Genomic DNA, 18,877 nt, shown 5'->3' with positions numbered 1-18,877 from the left:
TTTTGTCTAGCTTTTGTATAGGTTATTTCTAAATATTCCAGCACCCACTGATTTAAACTAAGGCTAGTGTCTAACCTGGCTACATCTCTGCTCTGAAGGGGTCAAATACTAAGAAAAAAGGCATTCAGTGGATGGATTTTACCTTAGGCTGAGTTTTGACCACCACTGTTCTTTATTTCATAAAAACTACCATCCCTGTGCCCTGTAAAAACGTCCTTATATGATTTTGTGTGCTGACTGAAAACATCTTAGGAAGTATGCAGAATCTTGGGGATATTTATGGTAAAATGAAATATGGCAAGGTTAAAGGAATTAACCTTTATAGGGACCCACACAAATGGAAGGCAGATCCTAGAACTGCACACTCATACTCTGTGTTCTAGTTATTGGGCTTCTTTCTTTGTTTTATCCGCCAAGGGATGACCAGAGCAGAAAACATCCTCAACCAATTAGTCAAGCTCCCTATTTGGTGATTATCCTTGTTTTGAGAACATCTTGTGTATTGCCACATCTGGGGCTCCAGTTGGAGCTTCGTGCACTTTTGGGGGCAGCTCTTTCCAAGGAACTGACCTTCTGACTGAGCCAGGTGGAGCCGGGTTAAGCTTTTTTTAGCTAGATGTTACGCATTACATATTTAAACTATTTGATCACTAAGATCTGTATGAGGCAGGGGAGGAGAAGGCTATGCCTTACAGAGCTTCTAAGTAGATTTCCAATCTTTAAGTCCAACTTGGTCATCTCACCAAATAAAAACTTTTAAATGTATCTATATTTGGAGATCTCCCAAATTTATATCTCCAGTGTGGATTTCTTGCCTAAACTCCAGACTTTTATACCACTTCTTCCTTGATGTTACCATGTACTAGTAATCTGAATTTCACAAGTCCAATATCTACCCCCATACTCTTTTTAAAATCTACTTTCTCCATCTCTATGATCTTGGATCATCTCAGCACTTTTTTCCTTTAGTTCTTAGTTCAAAAACCATTGTCATCTTTGACCTCTTATTTTTCCTCCATTCCATACCCATACTCTCAGTAAGTTCTATTGACTCTACCTTCAAAATAAACATGTCCAGAATTTGAACACATTTCACTTCCTCCAATACTACCACTTGGTCCAAGTCACCATTATTTCTTGCATAGATTATTTTAAAACTCTTAATGGGTCTTCCTGATTCTTGATTCTTTTCTTTCCCTATGGTTTCTGCGCTCATTACTTAAGTCTTAAGCCACTGAAATCAGATCATGTCACTCTTCTATTCCAAATCCTCCATTAGCATCCTATCTCATTCAAAGTGAAAGCCAAGGTCATTACAGTATTCTGCAAACCTTTGATAGAAGTTTTGGCCCATCTATATTATGTGTATTACTCATCTCTCTTTCTTTCTCTCTGTCTCTATTTTTTCTTTCCAGCTGCAGTGGCCTTCTTGCTAATTCACTCACCTCAGGAATTTGAACTTGGTATTTCCTATGGCCTGGCTATCTTCAGGGCTCACTCTCTTATCTCTCAAGTATGTGCCCAGATATCACCTTCTCAGTAGGGCCTTCCCTGACCATTCTGTTTAAAATGGAAATTTCCCATCATCCCTGTCCCAGACTAGCACAACTACTTCTCATCTTCTACTTTTATTTTTCCCCTAACACTGAACACAATTAACTAAATAATCATTTTTATCATTTATTTGTCTTTGACTTCCTTTCAAATGTGAATGCTATGATAATAATAATGTTTTCTCTCTTATGGTTGTAAACAGTGCTGAGCACATAATCATCTACCATACTCAATAAATATATCCTCTTACATTTATTTATATGAATGAATGAATGAATTATTGCTATTTTTATCTTAAAGTAGAAAGAGGGTGTAGGGGCCAAATGATGCAACTGTCCATTGGAGTTACCTCACTGATATATGCAAATTTTGGGGTTCAGACATTCTATCTTCCCAACTGTATTATAGACCTTTGTGAGATAGAGGCCTTATGTGGCAAATCTTTGCAATACCTACACTATCTTAGTGCAAAAGATCCTATAATACATATTAATCTACCTGTGATTAATATACTTACGATTGTGGCATATGAAAAATCTGAAAGTCCAGAACATTGCACATTTTCATAATTAGTTTTCATTATATTTTATCAAAATAATTCTGAAATGCTAATTCACAAGTCTCAATGATACTTTAAATAAAGAATATAAAAATTCTCCTTTCTCTGTAGCAGCATAAACAATGAATATTCCATAACACAGATTTATATGTGCCTATATCCTCCTTTTCATCCTTTATTTTATGTTGTTAGGTAGTTTTAAAAAAGGGAAAGAACTTTTTATATCCCCACATGTACACACACGCACATACACACACATGCAGGAAAATAAAGGACTTTGACACAAATGTTGAAAGTTGTGGAGAATGCCAAAATTAGTTCTAATCCAGAGGCCAGCCAAATGTCACTTAAAAACAACAATACAGAGGGAGGGGCAAGATGGCGGAGGAGCAGGGTCTCCAAGTCACCTGTCCTCAACAAATTACCTAGAAAACCATCCAATCATCCTGAAAATCTACGAATTCGGCCTGAGATTTAAAGAGAGACCAGCTGGAACGCTACAGTGAGAAGAGTTCGCGCTTCTATCAAGGTAGGAAGACGGGGAAAAAGAAATAAAGACACAAAAGGCCTCCAAGGGGGAGGGGCCCCCGCGAGGAGCCGGGCTGAGGCCGGGGCGAGTGTCCCCAGGACAGGAGAGCCCCGTCCCGGAGGAGCAGGAGCTGCACCGACCTTCCCGGGCGGAAAGGCCTCCCGGGGAATTGGAGCAGGATCCCCAGAAAGGCGGGGATGCCCTCGGGCTCCCTGGGGCAGTAACAGAGGAACTGCGCCCCGGAGAGTGCGCCGAGCTCCCTAAGGGCTGCAGCGCTCGGCGGACCCGGAGCAGCTCGGACGGGCTCGGGCGGCGGCTCCGCGGAGGGGGCTGCGCGGCTCCGGGAACAGCTCAGCGGCGGCGGCTCAGGCGGAGGAAGAAGCTCCGCGGAGGGGGCGGCGCGACTCCGGGAACAGCTCGGAGGGGCTCGGGCGGCGGCTCCGCGGAGGGGGCTGCGGGGCGGGAGCGCGAATCCAACAGCGCAGGCCCCAGAGCACAGGGCGCCGGGACACAGCCCAGGATCCGGCCTCCCCCCGGGACAGGCAGAGGCCGGGAGGGCCCAGGACAGCAAGGACGCTCCTGCCTGGAACTGAGCAGATCAGCGGCCCCGCCCGGGAGCCCCCAGGCCCTGCAGACGGAGAGCCCCGGAGCTACTGCGGGAGCTGACTCCAGGGTCCCAGAGCTGCCCCCGCCACTGTGGCTTCCTCCCGTGGCCTCACGGGGTAAACACCCCCCACTGAGCCCTGCACCAGGCAGGGGCAGAGCAGCTCCCCCAAGTGCTAACACCTGAGAATCAGCACAGCAGGCCCCTCCCCCAGAAGACCAAGGAGACGGACCAGTTCCAAGGGAAGTCAAGGGACTTAAAGTACACAGAATCGGAAGATACTCCCCCGTGTTTTTTGTTTTTGTTTTTTTTTGTTTGTTTGTTTGTTTGTTTTTGTTTTTGTTTTTTTGGTTTTTTTTTGTTTTGTTTTCTGCTTTTTTTTTCTTTCTTTCTTCTTGATTTCTGATTGCTTCCCCCACCCCACCCCACCCCCCCTTTTTTTCTTTTTTCTCCTTTCTTTCTTTTTCTTCTCTTTTTCCCCTTTTTTTCCTTCTTTCTCTTTTTTCTTTTTCTCTTTTCTTTCCTTCTCTCTCTCTTTTTCTCCTTTTCCCAGTACAACTTGTTTTTGGCCACTCTGCACTGAGCAAAATGACTAGAAGGAAAACCTCACCTCAAAAAAAAGAATCAGAAACAGCCCACTCTCCCACAGAGTTACAAAATCTGGATTACAATTCAATGTCAGAAAGCCAATTCAGAAGCACTATTTTACAGCTACTGGTGGCTCTAGAAAAAACCATAAAGGACTCAAGAGACTTCATGACTGCAGAATTTAGATCCAATCAGGCAGAAATTAAAAATCAATTAAATGAGATGCAATCCAAGCTAGAAGTCCTAACGACGAGGCTTGACGAGGTGGAAGAACGAGTGAGTGACATAGAAGACAAGTTGATGGCAAAGAGGGAAACTGAGGAAAAAAGAGACGCAATTAAAAGATCATGAGGATAGATTAAGGGAAATAAATGACAGCCTGAGGAAGAAAAACCTACGTTTAATTGGGGTTCCTGAGGGCCCCGAAAGGGACAGAGGGCCAGAATATGTATTTGAACAAATCCTAGCTGAAAACTTTCCTAATCTGGGAAGGGAAACAGGCATTCAGATCCAGGAAATAGAGAGATCCCCCCCTAAAATCAACAAAAACCGTTCAACACCTCGACATTTAATAGTGAAGCTTGCAAATTCCAAAGATAAGGAGAAGATCCTTAAAGCAGCAAGAGAAAAAAAGTCCCTGACTTTTATGGGGAGGAATATTAGGGTAACAGCAGACCTCTCCACAGAGACCTGGCTGGCCAGAAAGGGCTGGCAGGATATATTCAGGGTCCTAAATGAAAAGAACATGCAACCAAGAATACTTTATCCAGCAAGGCTCTCATTCAAAATGGAAGGAGAGATAAAGAGCTTCCAAGACAGGCAGGAACTGAAAGAATATGTAACCTCCAAACCAGCTCTGCAAGAAATTTTAAGGGGGACTCTTAAAATTCCCCTTTAAGAAGAAGTTCAGTGGAACAATCCACAAAAACAAGGACTGAATAGATATGATGACACTAAACTCATATCTATCAATAGTAACTCTGAACGTGAATGGGCTTAATGACCCCATCAAAAGGTGCAGGGTTTCAGACTGGATAAAAAAGCAGGACCCATCTATTTGCTGTCTACAAGAGACTCATTTTAGACAGAAGGACACCTACAACCTGAAAATAAAAGGTTGGAGAACCATTTACCATTCAAATGGTCCTCAAAAGAAAGCAGGGGTTGCCATCCTTATATCAGATAAATTAAAATTTACCCCAAACACTATAGTGAGAGATGAAGAGGGACACTATCTCATACTCAAAGGATCTATCCAACAAGAGGACTTAACAATCCTCACTATATATGCCCCGAATGTGGGAGCTGCCAAATATTTAAACCAATTAATAACCAAACTCAAGAAACACCTTGATAATAATACACTTATACTTGGTGACTTCAATCTAGCTCTTTCTACCCTGGATAGGTCTTCTAAGCACAACATCTCCAAAGAAACGAGAGCTTTAAATGATACACTGGACCAGATGGATTTCACAGATATCTACAGAACTTTACATCCAAACTCAACTGAATACACATTCTTCTCAAGTGCACATGGAACTTTCTCCAGAATAGACCACATACTGGGTCACAAATCGGGTCTGAACCGATACCAAAAGATCGGGATAGTCCCCTGTATATTCTCAGACCATAATGCCTTGAAATTAGAACTTAATCACAACAAGAGGTATGGAAGGACCACAAACACGTGGAGGTTAAGGACCATCCTGCTAAAAGATGAAAAGGTCAACCAAAATTAAGGAAGAATTAAAAAGATTCATGGAAACTAATGAGAATGAAGATACAACTGTTCAAAATCTTTGGGATGCAGCAAAAGCAGTCCTGAGGGGGAAATACATCGCAATACAAGCATCCATTCAAAAACTGGAAAGATCTCAAATTCAAAAGCTCACCTTACACATAAAGGAACTAGAGAAAAAGCAACAAATAGACCCCACCCCCAGCAGCAGAAGAGAGTTAATTAAAATTCGAGCAGAACTCAATGATATCGAGACCAAAAGAACTGTGGAACAGATCAACAGAACCAGGAGTTGGTTCTTTGAAAGAATGAATAAGATAGATAAACCATTAGCCAACCTTATTAAAAAGAAGAGAGAGAAGACTCAAATTAATAAAATCATGAATGAGAAAGGAGAGATCACTACCAACACCAAGGAAATACAAACGATTTTAAAAACATATTATGAACAGCTGTACGCCAATAAATTAGGAAATCTAGAAGAAATGGACGCATTCCTGGAAAGCCACAAACTACCAAAACTGGAGCAGGAAGAAATAGAAAACCTGAACAGGCCAATAACCAGGGAGGAAATTGAAGCAGTCATCAAAAACCTCCCAAGACACAAGAGTCCAGGGCCAGATGGCTTCCCAGGGGAATTCTATCAAACGTTTAAAGAAGAAATCATACCTATTCTACTAAAGCTGTTTGGAAAGATAGAAAGAGATGGAGTACTTCCAAATTCGTTCTATGAGGCCAGCATCACCTTAATTCCGAAACCAGACAAAGACCCCACCAAAAAGGAGAATTACAGACCAATATTCCTGATGAACATGGATGCAAAAATTCTCAACAAGATACTAGCCAATAGGATCCAACAACACATTAAGAAAATTATTCACCATGACCAAGTAGGATTTATCTCTGGGACACAAGGCTGGTTCAACACTCGTAAAACCATCAATGTGATTCATCATATCAGCAAGAGAAAAACCAAGAACCATATGATACTCTCATTAGATGCAGAGAAAGCATTTGACAAAATACAGCATCCATTCCTGATCAAAACCATTCAGAGTGTTGGGATAGAGGGAAAATTCCTCGACATCTTAAAAGCCATTTACGAAAAGCCCACAGCAAATATCATTCTCAATGGGGAAGCACTGGAAGCCTTTCCCCTAAGATCAGGAACAAGACAGGGATGTCCACTCTCACCACTGCTGTTCAACATAGTTCTGGAAGTCCTCGCCTCAGCAATCAGACAACAAAAAGACATTAAAGGCATTCAAATTGGCAAAGAAGAAGTCAAACTCTCCCTCTTCGCCGATGACATGATACTCTACATAGAAAACCCAAAAGCCTCCACCCCAAGATTGCTAGAACTCATACAGCAATTTGGTAGCGTGGCAGGATACAAAATCAATGCCCAGAAATCAATGGCATTTCTATACACTAACAATGAGACTGAAGAAAGAGAAATTAAGGAGTCAATCCCATTTACAATTGCACCCAAAAGCATAAGATACCTAGGAATAAACCTAACCAAAGAGGTAAAAGATCTATACCCTAAAAACTATAGAACACTTCTGAAAGAAATTGAGGAAGACACAAAGAGATGGAAAAATATTCCATGCTCATGGATTGGCAGAATTAATATTGTAAAAATGTCAATGTTACCCAGGGCAATTTACACGTTTAATGCAATCCCTATCAAAATACCATGGACTTTCTTCAGAGAGTTAGAACAAATTATTTTAAGATTTGTGTGGAATCAGAAAAGACCCCGAATAGCCAGGGGAATTTTAAAAAAAGAAAACCATAGCTGGGGGCATCACAATGCCAGATTTCAGGTTGTACTACAAAGCTGTGGTCATCAAGACAGTGTGGTACTGGCACAAAAACAGACACATAGATCAATGGAACAGAATAGAGAACCCAGAAGTGGACCCTGAAATGTATGGTCATCTAATATTCGATAAAGGAGGAAAGACTATCCATTGGAAGAAAGACAGTCTCTTCAATAAATGGTGCTGGGAAAATTGGACATCCACATGCAGAAGAATGAAACTGGACCACTCTCTTTCACCATACACAAAGATAAACTCAAAATGGATGAGAGATCTAAATGTGAGACAAGATTCCATCAAAATCCTAGAGGAGAACACAGGCAACACCCTTTTTGAACTTGGCCACAGTAAATTCTTGCAAGATACATCCACAAAGGCAAAAGAAACAAAAGCAAAAATGAACTATTGGGACTTCATCAAGATAAGAAGCTTTTGCACAGCAAAGGATACAGTCAACAAAACTAAAAGACAACCTACAGAATGGGAGAAGATATTTGCAAATGACATATCAGATAAGGGGCTAGTTTCCAAAATCTATAAAGAACTTATTAAACTCAACACCAAAGAAACAAACAATCCAATCATGAAATGGGCAAAAGACATGAAGAGAAATCTCACAGAGGAAGACATGGACATGGCCAACAAGCACATGAGAAAATGCTCTGCATCACTTGCCATCAGGGAAATACAAATCAAAACCACAATGAGATACCACCTCACACCAGTGAGAATGGGGAAAATTAACAAGGCAGGAAACAACAAATGTTGGAGAGGATGCGGAGAAAAGGGAACCCTCTTACACTGTTGGTGGGAATGTGAACTGGTGCAGCCACTCTGGAAAACTGTGTGGAGGTTCCTCAAAGAGTTAAAAATAGACCTGCCCTACGACCCAGCAATTGCACTGTTGGGGATTTACCCCAAAGATACAGATGCAATGAAACGTCGGGACACCTGCACCCCGATGTTTCTATCAGCAATGGCCACAATAGCCAAACTGTGGAAGGAGCCTCGGTGTCCATTGAAAGATGAATGGATAAAGAAGATGTGGTTTATGTATACAATGGAATATTACTCAGCAATTAGAAACGACAAATACCCACCATATGCTTCAACGTGGATGGAACTGGAGGGTATTATGCTGAGTGAAATAAGTCAATCGGAGAAGGACAAACAGTGTATGTTCTCATTCATTTGGGGAATATAAATAATAGTGAAAGGGAATATAAAGGAAGGGAAAAGAAATGTTGGGAAATATCAGGAAGGGAGACAGAACATAAAGACTCCTAACTCGGGGAAACGAACTAGGGGTGGTGGAAGGGGAGGAGGGCAGGTGTTGGAGGGGAATGGGTGACGGGCACTGAGGTGGACACTTGACGGGATGAGCACTGGGTGTTTTTCTGTATGTTGGTAAATTGAACACCAATAAAAATTACTAAAAAAAAAATAATTACCCTAGGGAAGGCGCAGTGCAGGGCAGAAAACAGAGGAGACTACAAGTCTTTCTGGCTTTTGTTTTCCAAAGGCCTAAACCTTTAAAGGAAAGGAATTTCTAGATTTAGACAGAGGGTTTTGAAGAAAAAAAAAATGGTAAGGATTTTCTCCAAACTGAAAAAACTGAAAGGAAATGTTCTCTGGCTGGCAGGTGTAAGGGACGTACACACACACACACACACACACATACAAGCACATGCATGCACATGCACACACACTTTGATGCCTTTTCAGGGTATACGATTCTACAGCTGTGGCACAAATTTGGGGAAAGCAAAAGAAAGCCCATGAAAGACTGATGTTAAGTACAAGTATCTACACCCAATCCCCAACAGATCCTACTAGAATGGGGACTCAGAAATTATGTTGAGTTATAGACAATAGAAGGTTATAGCTCTAGTATATTTGAATTTATGGGTTGATATTCACATCTACCATACTAGTTAAAAAATGTTATATTGTAGGGATACGTGTAGCTATAATGATGATCATTAAAAAGTTAAAGGAAACAAAATGGAAAGTCCAAATATTGTTTAACTCAATTATAACATATGTATATGCATATAAAAGCTATTCAACTATTTAAAATATTATTTATGAGATTGCTTAATTATATAAAGATGTCCAAAATATACTGATATGAAAATACAAATTATGAAATATTATGGAAAGTATGATCCAGTTTTGAAAGAAAAATATGTACAAAGGCATAAAGAATATATACAGCTGATCCTTGAACAACATAGGGTTTAGGGGTGCTGACCTCCCACAGTAAAAAATTTATATATAACTTCAGCTTCCCCAAAACTAAAAAGCCTACTGTTCGGCACCTGGGTGGCTCAGTGGTTGAGCTTCTGCCTTTGGCTCAGGCAAAGGGCCTGGATTCGAGTCCCACATCAGGCTCCCTGCAGGGAGCCTACTTCTTCCTATGTCTCTGCCTCTCTCTCTGTATCTCTCATGAATAAATAAATAAAATAATTAAAAAAACAATACAAATAATTTATATGCTTAATTTTTCCCTCAATAATGTGAAAAAACGTGTGGGAAATTGCTAACTTAATGAAAATGAATCTGTTCTATGCCAAGCAAAAATTCTTCTCAATAAAGTTGAAATATGTATTAGTAAACGCACCTAAATTTGATTTAGCATCCTAAAATAGAATGACATTCTATTCCCAAGATGTAAAAATTAAAATGAGTTGAAAAGTGAACTTGTGCATTTAGAAGTGAATGAGGCAAAGATTTAGTTAATTTAGTCTCTCTTGAGCGTTCCTGTGTGCAATGTGCAACATAGCTTCATGCAGGGAGTGATCTGCCTTTGTTATTTACAGCATTGTTCCTTACAGTACTGTCTCATAAATATATATAGGATGAATACATAAATACAAAAAATATTGTAGAGTATGATGCTCAAGACTTTTTCTTGTGAATTTTCCAAGATCATACAGATATTTAGTGAAATGATGTAAATAGCTTTTAAGCTTTTCTGATTTTTTTTTTTAAATACAAGTGCTGCCCTTTCCGTATAATGCTTGTGAAACTTTAATTTAATTTTTTTCTTTTATTTATGATAGTCACACACAGAGAGAGAGAGGCAGAGGCACAGGCAGAGGGGAGAAGCAGGCTCCATGCACCGGAAGCCCGACGTGGGATTCGATACCGGGTCTCCAGGATCGCGCCCTGGGCCAAAGGCAGGCGCCAAACCGCTGCGCCACCCAGAGATCCCAGCTTTTCTGATTTTAATGTAAAATAAAATGATTTTAGGGATCCCTGGGTGGCGCAGCGGTTTCGCGCCTGCCTTTGGCCCAGGGCGCGATCCTGGAGACCCGGGATCGAGTCCCACGTCGGGCTCCTGGTGCATGGAGCCTGCTTCTCCCTCTGCCTGTGTCTCTGCCTCTCTCTCTCTCTCTCTCTGACTATCATAAACAAATAAAAAAAAATAAAAAAAATGATTTTAGTTACATGAAAGTAAAATGTTTTAGTTTAAGAGATTATTGTCCTGATGAATTTAACAAACTCATTTCAAAACACATTTAAAAATCCCCAAAATGCAAAATCTTCCTGTTTTTATTGAATATGCATAAGCATCTTTAGATTAAAGCAGTCAGATAAAATTAACATGTAATTTTAATAGAAAAATAGACTTAACTTTGTTGACTTTTGATACTTTTGATAAACTTTTGACAATAAAAATCAAAACTTCAGATTTTAATTCTGATTTTTCTCAAGAATCTGATGTGAAGTATTTTGAAAGAAAAAAATCTTAATTGATTATATCAGTTTAATTTAAAAATTGACCATATATATAAATCCCCCCCCATTAAATTTGAATTCCCTTTATTAGGAATGTTTGATATAAATTTTAGAAAATGGTTAATCATGATTATTAAAAGACATTCTAATATGTCAAATGTACATTATAGAATTTAATTTCATAACTTATTAGTAAAGAAAAATCATAAAAATTAGGTAATCAGCCATTGTTTCAACAAATGTAAATTTGGCTAAAAAGTACCAGACATCCTGTGTGATAGAGAGATTGCATGGATATATATTCCTTTTCTTTCACCATTGTCTTTGGTTGGGTTCCCCAGAAACATGCTCTGAGACTAAGATTTAGTATGAATAGTTTATTTGGATAATTCTAGAGAGCACTGGTAGGGGAATCAAGTAGTTATATAGGTAACAGAAAGAAGCTAATACAGAATAAGATTAATTAGCATGTTATTGTGGTGGAATATTGGGGTTCTATCATGCTGGAGACCTCTGGGGGACAGTGTAGAACATGCTTCAGAATTGTCCTGTCCAAGGGGCAAGAAAACTGGTGTATTGGCCACCAGTTCCCATCTGTTACTGGTTGAGGGCCACTCCTGGAGGCATTTAGTCCCCAGTATTTATGATCTGCTCCTCATGCTAATGGGCTGCAGCAGCCAGATATATCTCTCAAGCAGAGACAATTCCAGGTCCTTGTAGTAAGACACCATGAACATGTACAAGAAATTGTTAAAGGGTTGTGGATTCTGCAAGCCTCCCTCACAAATATTATATATTAAAAATGAAAGAAGTACATACTGTATATGGCTATCTTTGAAGGTAAAAACAGAAATTATTGATGGATAAGAACTTGTAAGTAATTCTTGAGAAACTGAAAGCAGACAGGATCCAATTAAGAAAATAAATGGTAGGCAAGCGCCTATGCAGGAGCCCCTGCAGGAAAGTATTAAGATAAAGGGGGATGACATGACACTCCACCTAGTGGTAGCAGAAAATGGGGTATCCCAGGAGGAAGTGGCAAAGGAATTAAATGGGAACCACAGTGAAAAATGCTAGATGGTTTAACTCCTGTGGATTCCTTTTCTATTCCCCCAGGATCCAGGCATCAGAAATGGGGTTGTATGTTGTCAGGCAGAAGCAACACTTGAAGATAAAGCAGCACCAAGAATGGCTGGTAATATTCAAGGGACCTGGGAACAGCCAAACTCAGAAGACTAGATAGAAAAGTTGTCCACCTTGTGTAGAATTTCTACCTCCTGGATTTGACTGATTGCTTCCTTGGGGATGGTATTTAGTTTGTTTTTCTATCCCCCATATTTTCTGTAGAGTAAAAGTTAGAACTAAAAACCCTGACTAGATTCAAGTTAAAAATATTTTGACTAGGATCTATTATATCCCTAATCTTTTAAGAGCCTAAAACACTTGGAAGAGAGAAAACAATCAGCAAAGAACTTATAAACACCTCAAAGAAGACTAGAGAAACCAAACGCTAAAAAAAATCACTTAGTATTCTTAGAGACAAAAGGAAAAATATAGCATCTGTGAGACAGTAAAAGAAGTTATGGAGGTGAATTAATCATTTTGGAAATAGATATATCATTGTTGACATAAAACCTCAAAATAGGCTGAATAGCTTCATGAACACACCTAAAGATTGAATTAACGAGCTAAAATTTGGAGGCAAGGGATTCTTCAAGAATAGATCAAAGAAATAAGGCTCAAAAGTCTAAAAGACATATTAAGAAATGTGGAAATTAAATCTGAAATTGCCAATTTTAGTTCCAGAAGGAGAGAATAGAAAGGATAGGTGGAACTCCCCAGTTGAAGATAGAAATCCTAAAATTTTCCAGAAATGAAGAGAGGCAAATGACCTGCCAATAGTATAGTTTGAAAAATGAACAAAGACAAAAATGAACAGACACAACAATGAAAAAACACTGAATGGAGTATAGAGAAAATACTAGAACCTACGACAGAGAGGGGAAGAGAAAGCGAGTGAGAGAGAGAGAGAGAGAATAACTGAGCTAGATTATTCAAAAGATATAAAAACAAATTGAAGTCAGCTTTCTTAACAGCTATAAGAGACAATGGATTCTGATTATTAAAGTACTAAAGGAAAAGGAATTTGGACTATAATTCTATACCCAACCACATCAGAATTCAAAGGTGAGGATAAAATAAGGATTTTTTATATATAGAAGGACTTAGGAAATTCTCTACAAACCTTCTCTTTAGGAGGAACATGTATAAAAGAAAATTTCATCCACAGGAAAGAGTGGGATGCAAAGAGCTCTGGTGAGTAAGCAAATTGGCAAAACTTATTAAGTGTACAAAGCGCCAAATGTCAAAATCAAAAAAATCATTTGATATTCATTTATTATTAAATTCCTGGGGATATCAACATTGTGATAGAATGTAGTTATATTCTTTCTTATTTGTGGGGAAGATATGATTATAGAGTTAATGTAAATGAGAGAAGATTCAAAGTCTCTATTTGAATGTGGCCGAGCTGTAGGCTTTTACTAGTTCTTTCAAGCATATAGGAGAAGAAAGTACCAATGGTTTTTTTCTGATTTGACGTACAATGTTTACAAATATTTATATAGTATAATATATAGTATAAGGAAACACATTATGGCATTATGACCAGGGCAACAAATTGAAATATGTTTTTGGCCATTTGTAATTATTTTAGAAATTTGGGATGCTCTTTAAAATTGTCTTTTCCTTTTGAACTTGCCCTTCATATTTATTTCATCTTAGTATTTGGAGTGGAAACTGTTGATACTGAAGAAAGGGAGCCCACTGCTTGATTTTTCCAGGGCTCCATAGTCATAGGAATGGTCTTGCATCTGTATTCCCCTGAGAATTGTCATGGGACCCTGGCATTGTGAACCAAGCTGTGAAGTTTTTTAAATTTAGTTTGGTGGTAAGTGGTAAGGAATGCCTAACTCATAACAATCTCCATTTAATTGTAGGCCACAATGAATTTCTCTGAGAACCACCAGCATAGTTTAACTCCAGACATTTGCTCACAGTTAATTGGCCCCAGATTTTGGCACTTTACAGAAACTGGGCCAATCAGAGGCCCTTCTCTGATCATCTTGAATTGACAGTATGAGATGCTAGAGTCAGTCTAAACCTCTCTCTCAGTAGAGGAGATAAAGAGCTATTTTATTTTTTGGCATGTGGATCACAGATCAAAGAGAAGTAAAAAGAGAGAAAGGAAAAGAACAAATTGTCTTCAAATGGTGGTTCAAATTAGTTCTTGAGGTTTGGTTACATTTTTGCCCTTGGACTTCAGTGATGAATATTCATAATGTATATGTATGCATTTGTTATAACTTTTACCTGTTCTATTGGTTCTGTTATTTATAATCAATATAATCCTAACTCATGTAGTGGGCCAGAGTGAACAAAGCTATTTCTTGGAATTACAGTAAGTAGCCCAGTCTGGCTGCAACAGGGAATGCATAATAGGAGATGGCACAGAGCTCTGCATTCTAAGGAGCTGATCTTGGGCTACCTTTGCTCAGTATATTTCAGACTGGAGTAATGGAGCACATTAAAGGATTAATCATACTCACCCACTGAAAGTGTTTAGAATGGAGTAAATCATAGACTTGATATTACCACTGGCCAAATGCAGAAGATGATTAATATTAAGAAAGCTGACAGGTTAAAGGGAATGAGTAGAGCAATAAAAATGTCTTGATGTTTTCATGAAGGTCTAGAAGAATAATAATTATAGAGAGATATAGATGTGACCGGGATCCCTGGGTGGCGCAGCGGTTTGGTGCCTTTGGCCCAGGGCGCGATCCTGGAGACCTGGGATTGAGTCCCACATCGGGCTCCCGGTGCATGGAGCCTGCTTCTCCCTCTGCCTGTGTCTCTGCCTCTCTCTCTCTCTCTCTCTCTCTCTCTCTCTGTGACTATCATAAATAAAAAAAAAAAAAATTAGATGTGACCTATGTTGAATGACAGCTGCTAAATATACTCAATGATTAAAAAAGAAAAGCTTTATTCTCAATCTCTCAGATTCAAAGGGATGTGGACAGACAGTAAAACACAAAGCTTGCCATACCATGTTAGTCTGATCTTATTATTGATTATTGGCTATTGTCTTTTAAAATTTTTGAATAGTCTCTTGCCTAAGCTCTTATTTCACTTAATATCTGCATTTTTTGACATGCTGACTGGCCGGTACATTTGACTAATCCAGCATATTCTCCAGTGGCCTTTGAAAATTTTTTCCTACTTACTTTTTTTCAAAAGGATGATAAGTAAGTTCCATACACACATTTTTTTTTTAAATGAATAAGACAGTTGGTTCTAATAAAGACAGAAAACTAGTATAGTATAAGGTAGTGATTTAAGTGTAAATTAAACATAAAGTACATCAGCCTACGAACCCCAAAAGATATGGGGTTTTCACAGAAACGAGAAGCACAGCCTGGGACTAGTCATGAACTTTTCGTGGATTTCTTCTGTTGACATAGAACAGAAGTGTGTGTACACGGATCCTGGAGGAGCTGACCACTTTGAAGTAATGGAGAGAAGAAGGGTGTATATATATTTAGGTAGATTTGTTCTGAATTTTGATGACAGTTTGATTATTACAATTCAAAATAAAAATCAGTGAAATGAAGTTGTCAGAGATTTGAAAAATAAAACAATTTCCACTGAGTATATGATTAAATTTAAATATTTGGAATCTGAAAGGCAAAACTACACATAAACTTGCATACTCTGTCACTAAGGGCTGACCTGCTTTTGTTCTTGCTCACAAAAATGGATTAGCCATTTATTTGAGCAGACATGTAAAGGAAAAAGAAATGGCAACTCTTTATTGTACACTATCCCAGAAATTGACACACATACACACCAAAACTATAAAAATCACATATTAAATTTTCCCATCTGAAACTGAAGAATACATTTTAAAAATATACACATTTTTTTGGAGGGGAAGTGGATGGAAGGATGGTGTAACTGGCTGATGGGCATTAACGAGGACACATGATGTAATGAGCACTGAGTATTTTTTTTTAATTTTTATTTATTTATGATAGTCACACACACACACACACACACACAGAGAGAGAGAGAGAGAGGCAGAGACCTAGGCAGAGGGAGAAGCAGGCTCCATGCACCGGGAGCCCGACGTGGGACTCGATCCCAGGTCTCCAGGATCGCGCCCTGGGCCAAAGGCAGGCGCCAAACCACTGTGCCACCCAGGGATCCCCGAGCACTGAGTATTATATGCAGCTGATGAATCACTGACCTCTACCTCTGAAACTAAATATATACTATATGTTAATTAATTGAATTTAAACAAAATAAAATTAAAAAATCTCTTATATATACACATACATATACACATGTGTAATATATATATACACACAAACACACATTTTTAAAACAAATAATATGCTAATTTTTTAATCTGGCAAATGTGTAGAGACATATTTGTTGTGATGGAAAAAGGCAAAGTTATAGATCAGGAGCAAAGAAACAAATAACAATGAATCCATACAATATTTATAAGCCATGCCTTATTCCAGGTGATTAACATATATGAACGTATTCAATCTTCACAACAGCCCTATGAGTTATATACTGCTAGTAGGCCCATTTTTAAAGACAAGGAAGAGGCATGGAGAAGCACTAACTTGTCAAAGATCACACAGTCTGGATTTGAAGACTAAGGGCTGATCTTTTATTTAATAAACAACTCTGTCAAAAGATCAACTTTTCCTAGTCATTATTCTCTTCTAAGAGAAAGAGAAGGGAAAGAAGTGGATATATATGCTATTGAGTTGGGCACAAACTATGTTATATACATATTTATCTTTCAGCTCCTCAACAACACTATAAATTGTATTTCGTTACTCACTTTTATAAAATGCGACCATGCTAGAAATTTGATTAAACTCATGGATTAAAATCTGGCAGAATTAAGTTTGAAATCCATATCTATATCACTGCTTGATTGATTCATCTAAAAATATATATATTTACTATGTACCAGGCATTGTGTTAGATGTTATAGTTCCAATGATAAAAAAAAAAAGCCAGAGACTGTTCCTGCCTCCAAGGAAGTAGCAATCTGCTTGGGGAGATCAGCACTAATTAAAGGACCACACAAGTCATGTACATTACAATTGTAATAAGTGCTCTGAAGGAGTTAGAGGATGCTGCACAAGAGTTTCTACTAGGGAGTTTGGTTTCATCAATGGAGGGCAGGAAAACTTTCATGAGGAAGGGATGATGGAGTTGGCTCTGACAGTGAAAAGGTCAGTAGGTTCAGGCAGTGCCTTCACTTGCTCAGGGAAAGTTCCTGTGCCAAGGGAGGCTGGGAGTTTGAGGTTAGCAGAGCACAGCCTTACAGGCTTTTGGTCATTTGGTTAGAGTTTTGGTCTTTATCCCAAGGGCAATCAGAAGCTATTTAAAGTTTCAGAGTTGATCTTTGTTTTGAAGACATTACTCTTGTAAAGCACTTGGTGATTAAACACATTTTCTGTTTGCTTTTTTTTCTTTGGAGAGAAAGACCGCGTGCGCACGAGATAGCGCATGCGTGGTCACATGGTTAGGGAGGGTCAGAGAGAGAATCTTAAACAGGCTCAAGGGCTAGTGTGGAGCCTGCTGCAGGGCTTGATCTCATGACTCTGAGACCATTGACCCAAGCCAAAATTGAGAATTCGTCACGTAACCGAGCAACACAGGCAGTGGTTGCTTTCCAACCGGTGGTTTTATGTGCACTAGGAAAGTAAAGCTAGCTTATGTTCTTGAAATGTTTCCAATTTTCAGCTTTCAGTTTGTAAGAAATAAAAAAATGAAAATGAATTATAGAATTTCACCTCAACCTTTGAAAAAGAGTTTCCATAATTCAGACCCTCGAAAAAAAGACAAAAAACTAATAACCCAATGTTATCTGTCTTACAGTTAAATCTTTCTTTGGCATTTCCTGTCTGCCTCCACAGACATCAGACATTGTACCTATTTGTTATACAATGAACATTACTAATTTCTGTTAGTCCCAGTAGGAATTATGTGTTTACACCAAAGAGTCAAAAATATCTGAAAGGTTAGCAATAAAATTGTGGAATACACAGCTGAATGGATAAAATATTAATTTGTAAATATTTATTTATTTAAAAAAAGAAATGGAAGCTTTCTGTTTAAATGTTTGTTTCAAAATATTGAAAATTTATGATTGGGTTATTTTCATTTACTAGATAATATGTGATTTTGACATTAACATTGAGTATATTTTTCAAAAAATAAAATTTCTATTCATCTTTACAAGAGAGTTCTCTGATACTGAAATGATATGACAATGAGTTGAACTTAAGTTTCAAATGGAGACCAGAATATTAGTTTTTAGAATCCCTAGAAAAGAGTGGCAGGGTTATAGCTAAGAAAACACCACTCCAAATATATGACAAATAGAAAGATACTGTAAATAATCAGCAATAACTAGCTTAAGAATTACTTTCATTGTGTAGTTTTTATGATCAATTTCCTGTTGTCTGTGAGTACCAAAAAGATGTTAAAACATGATATGGACAGAACACTTACTACTTGGTGAAAGTTATAATTTGTATTTTGTGGAACTGCATTGTGAAAAATGAATGATTTAATGTTAACAATGAGTGGTTTTGGGAAATGATTAGAATAAAATGCTTGCAACATCATGTTAATAGCATGA

The sequence above is a fragment of the Vulpes lagopus genome, chromosome 1 (genome assembly GCF_018345385.1).
Source record: "Vulpes lagopus strain Blue_001 chromosome 1, ASM1834538v1, whole genome shotgun sequence".
Taxonomy (NCBI): domain Eukaryota; kingdom Metazoa; phylum Chordata; class Mammalia; order Carnivora; family Canidae; genus Vulpes; species Vulpes lagopus.
Note: the sequence above shows the minus strand (reverse complement) of the source record.